Here is a 14,039-nt window from a genome sequence, read left to right as displayed (position 1 = left end):
ATAAAATCACATACCCTATGAACCAGTAATTACAAGACATTTATCTTAGGAGAGAGTCTGAAATTCAAAAACAACATTAGGTAAAAAAAAATGTTTGTCAACATTATATATGAGTTGGAAAAACTGAAAACAACTTAAAAACCCAAGAGTAGGATATAATATTATAGATAAATAAATGATATTTTGGGGAATATTTAATAACATTGGAAAATGCTCAAGTAAGGAGGGGGAGAAAAAACGTGACACTAATGTCCTGCTTTTTTTTTTTTAACTTAGCATCACATCACAAAGATGTCCCAAGTATTCAAAATTCTGCCAAAGTAGTGTTTGTAATGGCTGTAGAATTCTATTGGATACAAATACAGTAAGTTAGTAACTATGTTTTATAAACATACACATGTACACACACTAAAAATAACATGCATGGGGTAATATGCATATTGTCTGGCACCTTCTTTTTCTCAGGTAACAACATAATCTAGACAGCTCACCACAGAAGCACACACAAACCTTCCTCAGTTCATTTTCGTGCTGGGATACTATTCCATTGCAGAGACATGCATTGATTTTTCAAAACAACTTGTATTGATACTTTCAGCTATTTATAGCTTTTTTCTATTAAACAATCTTGTGATAGATACTTTAGACAAACATTTCTGTGCATCTATGCAAGTACATTTGTGGGATAAATTCTGAAATTGCTGGATCAAAGAGAATGTTCACTTTAAGAACTTGAATAAACTTTGGCAAAGTGTCCTCCAAATTGTTGCCCCAATGAACACTGTATGAAGGCACTGCTTCATTTTAAAATGGAAATAGGGGATGGGATATATTTGCATGGGTGTATTTGAAACAGAGCTCATGAGCTCCTGCAACACATGGAGCCATGAAAACTGGGTCTCCCTCCCTCCTTCCCTAAGGGCTTCTCACTCTGTCTTCCTTCCCTCTTTCCTGCCTTTTTTCTTTTCTTCCATCCTTCCTTCTCCTTCCCTTCCTTCCCTCCACGTTCCTCCCTTCCCTCCCTCCCTCCCTCCCTCCCTTCCTTTCTTCCTTCCCACCTTGTTATTTGATCTAATGGGAGGAGAGACGGGGGAACATTAGAGTGAAGGCCAGTGAAGAATTCGTGTGGCAGTTAGAGAATTAGAAGAGAACAGGAAATGGGCTTAGCTGGAGGTAGGGTGCTCCCTCTGGGAGGACATAGGCTGAAACTGGACCCACACAGAGGAGGGCAGCATGGCCCCTGCCTAAGGATGATGTGCCATTCTGTGACGTGTTCCATATTTTACGGTAACTGTGAGGTGAGCGTGCGCTCACTAACCTTATTGTGGTAAGTGTATCAAATCATGATGTACATGTATCAAATCATCACCTTGTACATGGTAAAAGATAAGCTAAGGCATATTGAACAATTTAAGAGTTTATTGAGCAAAAATAGATTTGAATGGAGTGGCGTTAAATCAGACGTGGTGAGGAGCCTCCACTGACAGGAGCTCAGGGAGATCCTTTACAGAGAAAAGGTGGAAGCACAGTGAGGAAATCATTGACTGGCTGCAGCTTCAAGCCTGATTGGCAGTTTGTGCTCGGTTGTCCCTAGGTTTCAATTCCGTAACCTCTAGGCATTTATAGGATTAGATTTTGGTTTGCTGATGTTGGCTGCATCAGCATCAGAGCCACCACAGACTAATGACCTATTAGTTTAATTCTCTTAGTGTACACCTTAACCTTACACAACGTTACATGTCAAATATATCTTGAGAAAGCAGGAGCAAAAGTCGGAAGCAGACTGTTGGGGGGAATACAGTGCACAGAAATATGCGGTGTGGGCAAGTCGGACATGGGTGAGGACAATTTGGATGTGTCTCTAATTTTCATGGGCATAGAAAGGATTTGTGGAGGATCCTTGTTTAAGATGCAGATTCTGATTCCGTAGTACTAGAGTGGGGCCTGAGATTCTGCATTTCTAATGGGCTTCCAGATGACACTGATGCTACTGGTCTGGGCCTACACTTCGAGGAACAGGACTTAGTTGACAAAGCTCCCTGCCAGAAACAACAAGCAGAAGCCTCAGCAATCAGTGGGGAGCAGGTGAGCATTACTGTTTAGAGCCAGGAGCGCCCCCTGCAAATGTTACAAGGTGAAAAAATAACAAGCTGGCTCAGCCTGTCACTGCTTGCTTCATCCACCAGATCCAGCCTGGCCCACAGCAGCACAAGGACCAAACAATGTTGCATTAAACCTATGCTTACTTTCCCCACTCTTACAGGAACCCTTACTTTTAAATCAGATCATATTTTATTTGCTTCATCTCCAAAAGTCAGTAATAACTTCTGTCACACAGAGTCCTTCAATATTTCCTTGATTCATGTAACACCTGGTATCGCTGACACTGTCCCAGGTTTAAGTGACAATTACCTGCCTTTGGTTCAGTCCAGGGTGCCCATAGCCTGCAGCTGGAGTTATAGAGGGCCCACCCATTACTTTCTTTATCGGATGAGAAGAACAAAATGGAGCTACTGCCAGAAGGCCCAGCATTAACGTGTGTAATTTCAGTTGGGCTTTACAGCACTGCAACTTCCCTTGGGATTAAACCACTTGAAAGCTCCTCTACAACCTCCCCCTCTTCCACCGAGATATTTTCTGAAGCGTTACATCCGACAAAGCTAAGGTTGTTAATGTATGTTTAGGAACCAGGATGCTTTTACATTTAATTCTTCCTGTGTGATCATTTCTCTACCATCAGTCCTTGCAAATCAAGAGAAGTTTAAATGCTACAAAAATTCACAAGCTGCAGTTGACAGGAACATTTTTCACCTCTCTGATCCAAGCCAGACAAGTGCATGATGCTGGCAGGCTAGCTGTTCCGTCTCTCAGCTCCTGCCCAAGGATAAGAAGCCCAGATGATACCCAAGAATACACACACAAACACACACACACACACACACACACACACACACACACACACACAAACAATCACTATACAAACAAGAGCTCCGGACTGAAGCCTTAGGAAAACTAGTTGATGCTTGTTCTCCTTTTCAAAACATAATCAAGATGACAAGACTCAGACAAGCACAGGTCTTAAGAATTCTGTCACCTGATAAAGCTCTTCAGTGTATCCTCTGTGTTTATACCTAGAAAGGTGTTTGCATTTAAGAAATAGGTTTGATGTGAGTGAGTGTTGTATTCCTCTAAAGCCCTGGGGATATGCAGGGTCAGCTTTTTGAGTGATAGATACAAATTAAGGATCCATGAGAAAAATTTCTAATGTGTTTGTATTCACTTTAAATTTTGCTCTAATTAGGGATCATTAAAATATATGATGGTTAGCAGTTAGGTTGTTTTATGCTTGATTCATGCTTTCATTTGCATTAAAAAGTTCTATTTGAGTAGAAAATCAGAGAGGCATAATGTTTCTTCCTTTTTCAAGAAATTAGGGTGTTGAATTCTATGTTTATAATAACCACGAAACGATTGTCTACCTGGTGTAAGAAAGAAAACAAACAGCTTGTGTGTGTGTGTGTGTGTGTGTGTGTGTGTGTGACACTTAGGATTTCATTAGTTTAATTTAGCTCCTCACTCACAGAGCAGACCACAGTATCAACAGTATTAGTCCACGGGAGATAGCATTTAGAAGAAAATATCTCTCTAAATTCCTGTTATCCTTTCAAATTCCCAAAGGTAAATTTTCCAGACTTCTGAGAGAAGTAGCATATCTGATGTTGCCAAAACCCAGATGCAAATAAATATATCAATATAGGCGCATTTTACAGATAATTGAAACTCTTATTTTTCTATCATTTCATGACACCAAATACAACATTTAAAATGTTGATATGTGTTCAACATTTACTATGATCTATGATTTTCTTGTTTTTTTTTTACTGTGGACCACTTTACTTTTAAGTCTTTATTGAATTTGTTGCAATATTGCTTCTGTCTTATGTTTTGGTTTTTTGGCCATGAGGCATGTGGGATCTTAGCTCCCCAACCAGGGATCCCCTGCACCAGCACCCCCTGCATTGGAAGGCGAAGTCTTAACCACTGGACCACCAGGGAAGTCCCTACTATGATTTTCTTAATGAGGTTTTTATAGTGCTCAACATCCTTTTCTACCCTAAATATAATAAGAAAAAAATGAAAGAAATGGTGATAAATATATACATGTGTACACACATATTAGTCATTTCTTGACCAAAAAAATAAAAAGTTTTACCATTATTATTGCAAAATATTTCTATAAGGAACATGAGCAATACCAGAGAAACTGGCAACCTCTTACCTCAGTGTGAAAAACAAACAGCTTTTTGAGAGTTATCTTTACATATACACACATAGAAAACCATATAGGTCTTTACACATTTATATGGATGACTTAAAAGAAATATGAAGGGGGAGCTTAGAGAAACGCCTGTCCCAGGACCACTGAATGTCAAGGCTCTTTTCCACCAAGGATGCTGAAGGAACTGCTCAGGTTTCATGGAGCACCAAGAAGCACATAACCCAGGTCTGCTCCAAGGACGGCTCTGACGTGGTGGGCTGGCAAGCTGTGCAGTTACAAAGCTACTGCCTCAGCTCCAAACCCACTCCTCCCTACTCTGCATTAGGATGCTGAGCCCGACTCTGCTGACCGTATTTTCGCTTTGCCAGCTGCTCCCTACTAGGCTCCGCCTGCAGGGGGTGCCAGAGGGAGACAGGTGAGTGGGAGAACTTACCTCCCATCCCTGTGAATGGCAGGCTGACACCGCTCCCCGCCAGCAGCTGGTGAATCCACTTCTGGTTTCTCCGACAGTTTGGAAGATATAAACTGCTTGAGATGCCCCATTATGTTGTTACACAACTCCTGTATTTTCTGTATTTGTCAATTTTTTCTGCACAGATACAGACTATACTTCCTTCTACTGATGTTCAGAAGCAGCCAAGAAACATCCCTCTGCAGCTGACACTCAAAACGTGCAAATGCCAGAGCCTCTGACATTGCTTTTCACTCTTAAGTTTGAAAAGGTAGTTGTCATGTACAAAGTAAAAGTTAAAAATTAAAAAAAAAAACACTGAGATGGAAGAGAATAAAGACAATACAATCTTTAGAAAGTAATAGCTAAATTGTTCATCAGTGAATTCGTCTATGAAATCTCTCCCCATCTAGTCCTGAGAATTCATCTTTGAGGCCCCACTGTCTCCTATGAACACCCCCCATCAAGCCTCACATGAAAGCCCTGCTCCTTACTGCAGCCCTAAGTATTATCCAGAGAAAACAAACCTCTGGTTGTCTGAAAACTGCCCTTAAAGCCCATTTTCCTTACATGTAATCACAGTCCATCTAGGGGATTATTAGAGATGAGTGAGCAATCTTTTGGAGACTTGGGGATGCCATAAGGAAGAAACCCATTTGTTTGATGCCTCCCTATTTCATTCATTCATCCACTCATCCTTTAGTTACTTATCGAATACCTAATCTTTGTGCCGAAGAACCAAAGAATCCTGTCTAAATCATCTCTGTATCTTTTTTCCATGGACAAAATGCAATAAGGAAGTCATATAATCATATCTGCCTTTCAAAATATACTGTTTCACCCTCACATTTCTGAACATGAGGGGAGTTTTCTTTATAATGCTCTTTAGGCTGTCTGGCAAAAGACTCACTTCCTAAGTTAATTTACTCACCACCTATCCTTCCACTTAGGCAGATAATCGTGTCACACACACACACACACACACACACACACACACACACACACACACACACAAATTACACAGCGCTTGTCTTGTACCCAAATAACCTAGTCTAAAAGAATCTTAGTATGATTTGGGGGGGTAATGAAACCTCATTGTCTGGGAGGTGTGTTTAATGAGAACACTTTCCTGGTCTTCCTCCCTTGTTTAATGGGATCTCACAGCCAGCATCATGGTGTCCGTGATTGTGGGAGATCAATGTTAGCCTGCATCTCAACTAGGAAATAACTCATTTATGACTTTTTAAAGTAATCCAAGTAACAGCTTCAGAGACCAACTTTGTGTTGCTTTGGTTTTCCCAAAGACTCAATTGGGAAAGAATGTATACCAGTGAATTTTCATATGTTTTTCCCAGTACCATGGCAGGCAAAATATTCACACAGAGACCAAGAGTCCTGATATTCTGGAGAGATACAGGTCAAACAAATAGCAGAAAGCATTCTGGAGGAATTAAGTAGCACCTAGCATTTTACAGAGTGCATTAGAGAGGGCAGAGTTACAAAAACTAGCCAATAGTGGCTGCACTTAAATGGAATCTTACCAATCCTTAGGTGAAAATATAAACTTTTACAAATTACAAAAGGGCCCTAATACAAAGAATAGATCATCTCAGTCCAGAATAGAGTGGGACATGCAGAAGACCACCAGCAAAACATGTAGCATACAAGGAGGAGAAAAATCTAGACCAGACTGGACAAGTCATGCTGTAAAAGGGTAATCGCCAAGTCCTAGGGAAGGAGGTGGAAATTACTGTGCTCACTCCATCTTGTCCTCTGCACCCTTTCATTTAGCCATCAGATTTCTGCATTCATAAATTGTTCACATGCCAAAGGTAAAGGTAAAGTTGATCACGTTCCGCAAATACGTGAGATGTCTTTAGACAGTTCTGAGTTAAGAAACCCCTCCATGCTTTAATATATCAAGACTTTCTTGGCTATTATGGGTAATATATATATATGTATATACATATACACATATATATATATATATACACGTATATATATGTGTATATGTATATGTATGTTAAGTCTTACGTGGATAAGGCCTGAACATTGGCAAACCAACACAGCAGAACCCCTTCCTGAAGACTGATGAGGCTCCACATTGAGTTACTTATGGATGTTATTCTGTGTCCTGCTTATCTTAGAACATCTATAATAGTGACTGTACTTTAGCACTCCTTGATTAGGAATTGACCATAAAAATAGAAAGTCAAAACACAGTTAGTTAATTAACGCATGGCAGTAGGGAAACATACCCATCAAATCAGCCAAGGGCATCCCTGTCATTTATTCCTCAGAGACTTCAAATCAAAATCTGCCTTCAGTTTTGCTCTTAACCCTTCTTCAAGGGTCACATATTTTTAATAAAAAAAGTAAGAAGGAAACATTTAATTCTAATTAAAATCAACAGATTGTAAATTCTCTAGGTACTCCTAGTCTTACTTTTTAATACAGTTAGACCCCCTGGAAGACTATGTGGTCTAGTTCATCATAGGATAGCTTTTTATCACCAAAGAAGCCACATTTATGAACTTCATATCTGCATCTCCTGCAGGATTGTTGAGGATGTGTCTTCACTCAGTATGCTCTATATGGAGACAAAAGCTCTGTCTTCCCTGAGGAACCAGTAACAGTCACATTCTTGATAATGAGAACTAATAACTCTATCATCTTTCTCTGTTTTCACTTGGCTTCCTGGAAGCTCAGAGCCATACCGTACACTCAGCCACAGCAACTATGGTCATACATTGACTACCCCTCACTTCTCTCTGATCTTCATTTTCTATACATATTATTTTATTAGAGGCTTATTGTATATTGCATCTGATGTAATAATGAATTAAATAAACTTCTCTCGGGTGTAAGAGGTAAGCTCTGATCAGCAAAACATGCTATTCACATGTATCAACTGGTAACTCGATTTTCAGATCCCTTTGACAAAGAGTTAGAGAATAAATAAAGTTTTAAGTAAAATTTCAGTCTCTCAGCAGCAAAGCCTGTGTCTCCTATTTCTCTCTTCACTCCATCATTCTCTGCAAACAACAGGGGCTCAGTAAATGCTACTGAAGGCAGTAAGGACTAACATTGCTTATTGAGGGTTGAGTCCATACTTCTTGGAATTTTATGTGGACTGGGACTGGAACTTGATTCCAAAATAGGAGGTGTAGGATTAGAAGATAAGTGGAGAAGATTTTAATTTCCCTTCTGAGGAGTCCTCTGATCTCATAGAGTTGGGCAGACTTGTGGAAATCTGGGTGCATGATTACAAGCTGTCCTGAGGCTTCTGCAACTGGTGGAGTTCCAGAGAGTTTGGCAGCATTGCAGCAGCAGGGGACAACCCTGGGCCCAGGACTCTAATGGACAATCGTCCAGGACCAATGACTAGAGCAAGAGACAAGAGAGACAGAGCCCTGTGCCTGAACAGCAGCCTACACCTCTGTAAGCTGCATTCTCTCACCTGCCCTGCTCCCCTCAAATCTCAGCCAGTTCTCTGCTTTTCTCCATGATGTACATCATAATTTTCTGGGATTGGAACACTGCTATTGAAAAAATACACTAGAAAATAATCCTTTCTTCTTTCCTCTTGTGAGATAATGCAAAGGCAGAGGTGCCTTGCCTTGTCTGAAATTCCTTTTGTCAGTCTCATTTCTGCCCTGACATTGATGAAGCTGTGCAGTTTGACAAGAGTAAGGCAGGACCACATGAGCTCAGCTTCCTGCCCATGTTGCTGTCCAGGCTGGTTCTGTAACCGAGCACTAGAGCAGGGCTCCAAAGCCATGGCATAATCAGCACTGCAAAACAGAGAGGCTGAGACACCTCTGACGTGCTTGAGAAAATCTATTCCTGTGTCTAGCATGATTAGTCTGTGCAGAGACCTGGTTGATGAGTTGAAAAGATAACTGTACCCATGGATTAATTACTATTGTTAAAATAATCACACTACCCAAGATAATTTACAGATTCAATGCAATCCCTATTATAATACCAACGGCATTTCTCAAAGAACTAGAGCAAATAATTTAAAAACTTGTATAGAAACACAAAAGATCCCAAATAGCCAAAACAATCTTGAGAAAAAAGAACAAAGCTGGAGGCATCATGCTCTGTGATTTCAAACTATACCACAAAGCTGCAATAATCAAAACAGTATGGTACTGGCATGAAAACAGACACATTGATCAATGAAATAGAATGGAGAGACTAGAAATGAACCTACACTTATGTGGTCAACTAATCTAGAACAGAGGCAAGAATACACAATGGAGAAAAGACATCATCTTCAGTAGATGATTCTGGGAAAACTGAACAGCTACATGCAAAAGAGTCAAATTGGACTGCTTTCTCATACTATATACAAAAATAAGCTCAAAATGGATTAAAGACTTAAACATGAGACCTGAAACCATAAAACTTCTAGAAGAAACATAGGCAGATTTTCTTTGACATTGATCTTAGCAATATATATATATTTTTAGATCTTCTCTCAGGCAAGGGAAGCAAAAGCACAAATAGACAAATGGGATTACATCAAACTAAAATGCTTTTGCACGGTGAAGGAAGGAAACCGTCGACAAAACCAAAAGACCATCTACTGAATAGGAGAAGATATGTATAAATCACATATCCAGTAAGAGGTTAATACCCAAAATATACAAAGAATTCATACACCTCAATATCAAAAAGCAAATAACCTAATTAAGAAATAGGCAGAGAACCTGAATAGACATTTTTTCTAAAAAAAACATACAGATGGCCAACAGACACATGAAAAGATGCTCAACATCACTAATCATCAGGGAAGTGCAATTCCAAACCACAATGAGATATCACCTCACATCTGTCAGAATGGCTATTATCAAAAAGAAAAGAAGAAAGGAGCTTCAAGATGGCAGAAGAGTAAGACGTGGAGATCACCTTCCTCCCCACAAATACATTAGAAATACATCTACATGTGGATCAACCCCTACAGAACACCTACTGAATGCTGACAGAAGACCTCACCTTCCAAAAGGCAAGAAACTCTCCATGTACCTGGTTAGGGCAAAAGAAAACAGAAAAAACAGAGACAAAAGAATAGGGACGGGACCTGCACCCGTGGGAGGGAGCTGTGAAGGAGAAAACGTTTCCACACACTAGGAAGCCCCTTTGTGGGCGGAGACTGTGGGTGGTGGAGGGGGGAAGCTTTGGAGCCATGGGGGAGAGCACAGCAACTGGGGTGCGGAGGGAAAAGCAGAGAGATTCCCACACAGAGGATGGGTGCTGACCCGCACTCACCAGCCTGAGAGGCTTGTCTGCTCACCCGCCAGGACTGGTGGGGGCTGGGAGTTGAGCTCGGGCTTCGGAGGTCAGATCCCAGGGAGAGGACTGGGGTTGGCTGTGTAAACACAGCCTGCGGTGGCTACTGCGCCACAGCTAACCGGGAGGGAGTCTGGAAAAATTTCTGGAGCTGCCGAAGAGGCAAGAGACTTTTTCTTGCCTCTTTATTTCGAGGTGCACGAGGAGAGGGGATTAAGTACGCCACTTAAAGGAGCTTCAGAGACGGGCGTGAGCTGCGACTATCAGCACGGACCCAAGAGACGGGCATGAGACACTAAGGCTGCTGCTGCTGCAGCCACCAAAAAGCCTGTGTGCAAGCACAGGTTACTATCCATACCTCCTCTCCTGGAACCCTGTGCAGCCCACCACTGTCAGGGTCCCGTGATCCAGGGACAACTTCCCCAGGAGAACACACGGCATGCCTTAGGCTGTTGCAAAGCCACATTGACCTCTGCCGCCGCAGGCTGGTCCTGCATTCCGTACCCCTCCTTCCCCCCAGCCTGAGTGAGCCAGAGCCCCCGAATCAGGTGCTCCTTTAACCCCGTCCTGTCTGAGAGAAAAACAGACGTCCTCAGGCAACCTACACGCAGCAGCATGGCCAAATCCAAAGCTGAACTCCAGGAGCTGTGCGAACAAAGAAGAGAAAGGGAAATCTCCCCCAGCAGCCACAGCAGCAGTGGATTAAATCTCCACAATCAACTTGATGTATCCTGCATCTGTGGAATACCTGAATAGACAATGAATCATCCCAAATTGAGGCGGTGGACTTTGAGAGCAACAAAATATATATTTTGTTCCCTATTTCTTTTTTTTCTCAGTGTGTATGTGTATGCTGCTGTGTCTGATTTTTTTTGTATACCTTTGCTTTCACCATTAGTCCTAGGGTTCTGTCTGCCCATTTTGTTTGTTTGTTTTCTTTTTTTGGAGAGTTTTTAGCACTTATTATCATTGGGGGATTTGTTTTTTGGTGTGGTTGCTCTCTTCTTTCTTCCTTTCTTTATTTTTAATTACTTAAAAATTTTTTTAATAATTATTTTATTTTATTTTATCTTTTCCTTTTTTTCTTTCTTTTACTCTCCCTTTTATTCTGAGCCGTGTGGATGACAGGCTCTTAGTGCTCTGCCCAGGTATTAGGGCTGTGCCTCTGAGGTGGGAGAGCCAAGTTCAGGCCATTGGTCCACCAGAGACCTCCCAGTTCCACATAATATCAAATGATGAAAATCTCCCAGAGATCTCCAACTCAACACCAAGGCCCAGCTACACTCAACAACCAGCAAGCTATAGTGCTGGACACCCTATGACAAACAACTAGCAAGACAGGAATACAACCCCACCGATTAGCAGAGAGGTTGCCTAAAATCATAAAAAGGTCACAGACACCCCAAAACACGCCACCAGACATGGACCTGCCCAACAGAAAGACAAGAGCCAGCCTCATTCACCAGAACACAGGCACTAGTGCCCTACAACAGGAAGCCTACACAGCCCACTGAACCAACCTTAGCCACTGGGGGCAGACAACAAAAACAATGGGAACTATGAACCTGCAGCCTGCAAAAAGGAGACTCCAAGCACAGTAAGATAAACAAAATGAGAAAACAGAGAAACACACAGCAGACGAAAGAGCAAGGTAAAAACCCACCAGACCTAACAAATGAAGAGGAAATAGGCAGTCTACCAGGAAAAGAATTCAGAATAATAATGGTAAACATGATCCAAAATCTTGGAAATAGAATGGAGAAAAGACAAGAAACATTTAACAAGGACGTAGAAGAACTAAAGAGCAAACAAACAATTATGAACAACACAATAAATGAAATTAAAAATTCTCTAGAAGGAATCAGTAGCAAAATAATGGAGGCAGAAGAACGGATAAGTGACCTGGAAGATAAAATAGTGGAAATAGCTACTGCAGAGCAGAATAAAGAAAAAAAAAATGAAAAGAATTGAGAACAGTCTCAGAGATCGCTGGGACAACATTAAACACACCAACATTCGAATTATAAGAGTCCCAGAAGAAGAACAGAAAAAGAAAGGGACTGAGGAAATATTTGAAGAGATTATAGTTGAAAACTTCCCTAATATGGGAAAGGAAATAGTTAATCAAGTCCAGGAAGCACAGAGAGTCCCATACAGGATAAATCCAAGGAGAAATACGCCAAGACACATATTAATCAAACTATCAAAAATTAAATACAAAGAAAAAATATTAAAAACAGCAAGGGAAAAACAACAAATAATATATAAGGTAATCCCCATAAGGTTAAGAGCTGATGTGTCAGCAGCAACTCTGCAAGCCAGAAGGGAGTGGCAGGACATATTTAAAGTGGTGAAAGGGAAAAACCTACAACCAAGATTACTGTACCCAGCAAGGATCTCATTCAGATTAGATGGAGAAATTAAAACCTTAAAGACAAGCAAAGCTAAGAGAATTCAGTACCACCAAACCAGCTTTACAACAAATGCTAAAGGAACTTCTCTAGGCAGGAAACACAAGAGAAGGAAATACCTACAATAACAAACCCAAAACAATTAAGAAAATGGTAATAGGAACATACATATCGATAATTACCTTAAATGTAAATGGATGAAATGTTCCAACCAAAAGACATAGACTGGCTGAAAGGATACAAAAACAAGACCCATATATATGCTGTCTACAAGAGACCCACTTCGGACCTAGGTACCCATAAAGACTGGAAATGAGGAGATGGAAAAAGTATTCCATGCAAATGGAAATCAAAAGAAAGCTGGAGTAGCAATTGTCATATCAGCCAAAAGGGACTTTAAAACAAAGACTAGGGCTTCCCTGGTGGTGCAGTCGATGAGAGTCCGCCTGCTGATGCAGGGGACATGGGTTCGTGCCCTGGTCCGAGAAGATCCCACGTGCCGCAGAGCGGCTGGGCCTGTGGGCCATGGCTGCTGAGCCTGTGCGTCCAGAGCCTGTGCTCCGCAACGGGAGAGGCCACAACAGTAAGAGGCCTGCATAATGCAAACAAACAAACAAACAAACAAAGACTGTTAAAAGAAACAAAGAAGGACACTACATAATGATCAAGGGATCAATCAAAGAAGAAGATATAATAATTGTAAATATTTATGCACTCAACATAGGAGCACTTCAATACATTAGACAAATACTAACAGCCATAAAAGGAGACAGCAACAGTAACACAATCATAGTAGGGGACTTTAACACCCCACTTTCAACAATGGACAGATCATCCAAAATGAAAATAAATAAGGAAACACAAGCTTTAAATGATACATTAAACAAGATGGACTTAATTGATATTTACAGGACATTCCATCCAAAAACAACAGAATACATATTTTGCTCAAGTACTCATGGAACATTCACTAGGATAGATCATATCTTGGGTCACAAATCTAGCCTTGGTAAATTTAGGAAAATTGAAATCATATCAAGTATCTTTTGTGACCACAATGCTATGAAAGTAGATATCAATACAGGAAAAGATCTGTAAAAGATACAAACTCATGGAGGCTAAACAATACACTACTTAATAACCAAGAAATCACTGAAGATATCAAAGAGGAAATCAAAAAATATCTAGAAACAAATGACAATGAAAACACGATGATGCAAAACCTATGGGATGCAGCAAAAGCAGTTTTAAGAGGGAAGTTTATAGCAACACAATGCTACCTTAAGAAAAAAGAAACATCTCAAATAAACAACCTAACCTTAGACCTAAAGCAATTAGAGAAAGGAGAACAAAAAAATCCCGAAGTTAGCAGAAGAAATCATAAATATCAGATCAGAAATAAATGAAAAAGAAATGAAGGAAATGATAACAAAGATCAATAAAACTAAAAGCTGGTTATTTGAGAAGATAAACAAAATTGACAAACCATTAGCCAGACTCAACAAGAAAAAGAGGGAGAAGACTCAAATCAATAGAATTAGAAAAGAAAAAGAAGAAGTACCAACTGACATTGCAGAAATACAAAGGATCATGAGAGAAT

General features: G+C 40.6%; 1 long non-coding RNA gene and 1 other non-coding gene across 2 annotated transcripts in view; one reads left to right on the top strand and one right to left on the bottom strand.

Moving 5' to 3' along the window:
• LOC141278527 (uncharacterized) overlaps positions 1-14,039 on the bottom strand; it is a 94,271-nt gene that overhangs the window by 27,216 nt on the left and 53,016 nt on the right. The gene's annotated exons all lie outside the window — the stretch shown is intronic.
• On the top strand, positions 1,179-1,285 carry LOC117312317 (U6 spliceosomal RNA). The gene has a single exon (XR_004526569.1). It is a non-coding gene; the product is annotated as a U6 spliceosomal RNA (small nuclear RNA).

The sequence above is a fragment of the Tursiops truncatus genome, chromosome 4 (genome assembly GCF_011762595.2).
Source record: "Tursiops truncatus isolate mTurTru1 chromosome 4, mTurTru1.mat.Y, whole genome shotgun sequence".
Lineage (NCBI taxonomy): Eukaryota > Metazoa > Chordata > Mammalia > Artiodactyla > Delphinidae > Tursiops > Tursiops truncatus.
The sequence above is the reverse complement of the archived record's forward strand: the minus strand, read 5'-3'. Positions and strand labels throughout refer to the sequence as shown.